Here is a 4622-nt window from a genome sequence, read left to right on the forward strand (position 1 = left end):
TGAGGGATGCGTTAGCTTCCGCGGGTGTAAAAGGAGAAAGCTTTGTGTTGAAGAAAACGAGCAATTCAATGCACCTATACTGTAAATCTAGGGCTGTAACTGAGATTTCTACACGGAGAGAAGCAACTAGGAAGATCAGAGCGTGGGGTGGAGCTGTTGAAAACTGCAGCTGCTATTCCTCTCCAGAGCGGGCAGCCACTACTTTGCCAGGCGGACATATGTGGGACCAAAGTGGCCCGTTCTTCCAGTTTTTCCAGAGAAGCCAGAAAGGGAAATGCTCCATTTTTCAAATTTCAGCAAGTCATGAAAAACATTAAAACAAACAAGCAAACAAACACTTGTCGCCTAAATAAAACACCTATGGGGCCAGAAGTGGTCAGCTTAGGGGCTGCCACTTTGCATTCTGTCATTAAGCTGGTATCATTTCTGCAGAAGTGGCAGGAGATGAAGCGGGAAAGGTTGGCAGGTACGACCTGAAGGGATAATGTGTTATGCTGAGGAGCCTAGATTTTATCCAGAATGCAATGAGAAATGTCATTTGGGGGTAACATAGATGAATGGCAGATAAATGGACAACTGTGATTTGAGAGAGGAGAGACTGAGGCAGGGAGACCAACTGGGAGCTGTTCAGTGTTTTGGCAAAAGATGCACAGGGTCTGAACCAGAACAGAGGTAGGTGTGGGAAGGAAGCCACAGATTTGAAAGATGTGTAGAAGGAAAATATAGAATGTGGTGATTCATTGGATGTGATGAGTCAAGAGGGAGAGTTATCAGGACTGCATCTGAAGCAGTTGGTGCGGGGTACTGGAAAGATCAGAGTGCATAAAGTGAATTAGAGAGGGGCTTCGGGACTGAGGGCATAACCAGAATGAAAATTGCCTCTGTTTTCTATATATTGAGTTTCAGATGCCTCTGAGCGTGGGGAAATAGGTTCTACTTACATAAATGGGTTAGAAAAAAGCTTAGGGCCGCCACGGGGCAAAAGTGCCTGAAGTTAGGTAGCCAGATACTGTAATGGGATCATGAGCAATTTGTTATATCACCTGCAGGAAATTACTTTCCATCTGGTGCCAATGTATCTTCATCACAGACTCCACTTGCCCCCGCCCCCGGACCCTTTGCTTCTTACACAAACAAGTTAATGATTACTATCTGATAGTTTTCTTCACATTCACCACGTGTATAGGATCTTGTTTTCTTCACATTCACCACGTGTATAGGATCTTGTTTTCTTCACGTTCACCACGTGTGTAAGATCTTGTTTTCTTCACGTTCACCACGTGTGTAAGATCTTGAGCGCTCAATAAATATGGAGATGAAACCCCTATTAAGGCCTCTTGTCTCCTCTCAGACATTAGCCTCTCTCATATTCAATTCTGCATTTACTCTCTTGCTGGACAAGACAGAAGTCCAGACTCATAGTCTGTGACATCTGAGAATTCTAAAATCTTATATTAAGCTGGTGATCCAGTAAACAAATGTACATTTTCAGCAATAGGTGCTATATTGTCATCTTAGTGTCAAACATAAACAAGCGGTCATTAAAATCATGGAGAGAATGGAAAGTGAGGAGAAAGGAACTTGCAGAGAAGCCTAATAAGGAAGAGTCAGTGACAAAGGAGTAAAACATATCCTGGAAGTGGTCAGCAGCATGTCTTGTAACAGAGGGGCTCCTGTGATGAGGGCTTGAATGAAAAGTGAGCTCAGAGGAAACACTGGGGTAAGTCAGGGGGTAGGGTCATGGTATGGAAGCAAGACTGTGGTAGATGGAGAAGAGGGTGGTTAATGAAGACAATTGTCAACATTAATGAGTACTTGCTAGTACCAGGCATTGTTTTAGATAATTTTAATTTATTAATTTGTTTAATCCTCACAGTGATCCATTATTCCAATTTTACAGAGGCAAACTGAGGCAGGGGTTAAGTAACTTATCTATTAAGCCCAGGCAGTTGGGCTCCTTTATGCTTAACTATATGCTCTAACATAGTACAATTCATTTTCCAGGCATTCCGTTGATAAATGTAGGCAATAGTCACTCCAGATTAAGAAAGGATGTTTAGGATGTGAGGCTAAAGAAAGTAAACCAACTACTTTATTTTAAATTAGAACTATCAATTAAAACTATCAGAACTGGCAGTAATTTTACCACATTCTCTTTTTTCTTTCTTTCTTATGGTTCTGGTCCCTGTTCTGTATCCACTACCCAGTGCGTACACACATGCACATGCACACACACACACACACACACACACACACATCCTTTGTAATAACCATTGATTCCTCTGTTAGGAGCTAAAAATGCAGGGAAGGGGGAAGGACTGAACAGGAGAACACTCACCATAACTGTCGTAACTGTATAAGAATTTTTGGCCAGAGCTATGTGAATGAAAAAGTGCTTGGTGGTAAAATTTGGGAATGATGAAAGAATGGTTTAACAAGACACAGACTTTTTTTCCAGTATGTTTCCTGGTTAAAGGCAGAAGAAATGCCATTCTCATGAGTGAGAGCAGGAGGGAATCTGCTGTTTCCTGTCCTCTCACATCTCTGTCAACACATGCTTCCAGGAGGTGTGTGGAGATGAACCCAGAGGAAGGACAGGCAGATACTGACTGCTGCTTGCTGACCGTGTTTTGCTCCTTTACTCAAATAGCAAATGAAGAGAGTTCTAGTGAAACAAACATAGACAATTTTTCCCTCTCTCCCATTAATTAAAATGTCCCATTCTCCAGACACATTTCCCCCTGTTCTTCTATTCCCAATAGCTCCAAAGCACACTGGAAATGATCTCAGACTCAGGGACATCAATCGTATGATTCCCGTATTCTGGCTTATCTCTTTAACTTTGTTTCTTTGGGGGGAAAAAAAACCACTTAGATGATTTTTCTAAAATAATTAAAATAGGACATGTTTGTCATATTAAAAACTCAAGCAATAGTGAAAGATCAAAGAAGAAAGCCACAAATCACTTCAGATTTATACCTGTAGTATCTGGTGAACATTACTTCATTTTTTTGTACATCTATACTGATAAGGCAGTCTAGAGAGAGGAATAAATCAAAATAAGCAGAAATGATTTCAAGAGACTACAATATGCATAGCTGCATTTACAGTCACTAGAACAGTGTCAGGCTTGTGGTAGACAGTACATTGTTGACAAAATTAGCTTTGTTGCCTCATTGCAATAAGACCCCAGAGGAACTGTTTCACCAAACAAATGTAAAGAGTTATTATAGGATTTAGGGTAAGGGTGGAGTTTAGGTGAATATCAAATAAGGCAGAGTGCTGATAGGCTCAAAGCTGTGTGTCAAAAGGTCAACATCAGGTCCTAACTGCAAAGTGGACCCAGCATCCTGTTAGAGATATGAACTATTGTGTCCAGAAATCCCCCATCTGCGGCTCTACCCCTGAGTGTACATTGAGGCTGTAGTAGGAGTGAAGTAATAAAGGGGCAAACTGGAAAGTCACTTAGAAGGCAAAATCAAAAGAACCTGCTGGCATTGGCTATGGAGTGAGAGAAAACAGTGAATTGAAATTTGACTCCTTGGTTTATGACTCCTGTACGTGGATAGAAGACGATGTCTTCAGTTGTTGTCAAATATATGGAAATGACAGTTGGACAGTTAGGGAAGCAGAAGAGGGAAGGGGCAAGATGATCCCCTCTGTTTTCTATTTGTTGGGCTTCTCATTGCTGTGAGAACTGTGTAGTATAGATCCATAGGCAGGAGGAAGTATGAGTATGGGGATGCAGGAGGCAGGGGCCAGGAATATAGTTAGAGATGTAGGTGCCCCAGAGTCATTCGCATTGCGTAGGGAGGGCCTAGAAAGTAAGAGCATTGGATCAAGAAAAGAAGCCCGAGAAGATTTCCCTACAATTTCAGGGCTGGCAGGATGAGCCCATGGTAAGACCACAAATGGACAGAGAGGGTTAGGAGCCAAAGCAGGGAGCTGCCATGTCAGAGAAATTTGAGAGAGTTCCCAGAAAGAGTGACCAGTCAGCCATTCAAGTGCAGTAAACAGACTCAGGAATGAAAGAATTAAAATTGTTTTTTACAGATGGCAGATGGGCCATGACCTTGGCCAGGGTAGCTGCAGGGAAGTGAGTGGAACAGAAGACTGATTTCTGTGTGTTCAGCCTTTAATAAGAGGCATGGAAAGAGTGAGCCTCCACCTTTCAGAAGAAGGAGAGGAGACAGGGCAGTGACTACTGTGGGAATCAGGGTTAAGTGATAATTTTCAGATGTTCCACTGATTCACTTTTCCAGCCCATTAGAATCAGAACCTCAAGTGTACCTGATAAAAATCATTACAATTTTTAAAAAATATATAAATCTTCTATATTTTTTTCAAGGCAAAAATAGCTGTACTCCACTGAACACTCCATTTCAATAACTCACTCAGCATCCTCCTTCCTGCCCCCCCCAACACACACACAGCCACTTACACTTGATTCTGTTACAATGACCATGCAGACCCCTTTCAGAAAGAATTCCTACTTGGCTATGGTACCACAATCAAAGCTGTGGAAGATGTCAGATGAACTTGAGCTCTGAAGGAAGTGCTTAGTTGCAAATGTATTTAGTCAGGTAGTGTTTAAAAAAAAAATTCTTCCATTTAGAAACGAA

The sequence above is a fragment of the Panthera uncia genome, chromosome C2 (assembly GCF_023721935.1).
Source record: "Panthera uncia isolate 11264 chromosome C2, Puncia_PCG_1.0, whole genome shotgun sequence".
NCBI lineage: Eukaryota > Metazoa > Chordata > Mammalia > Carnivora > Felidae > Panthera > Panthera uncia.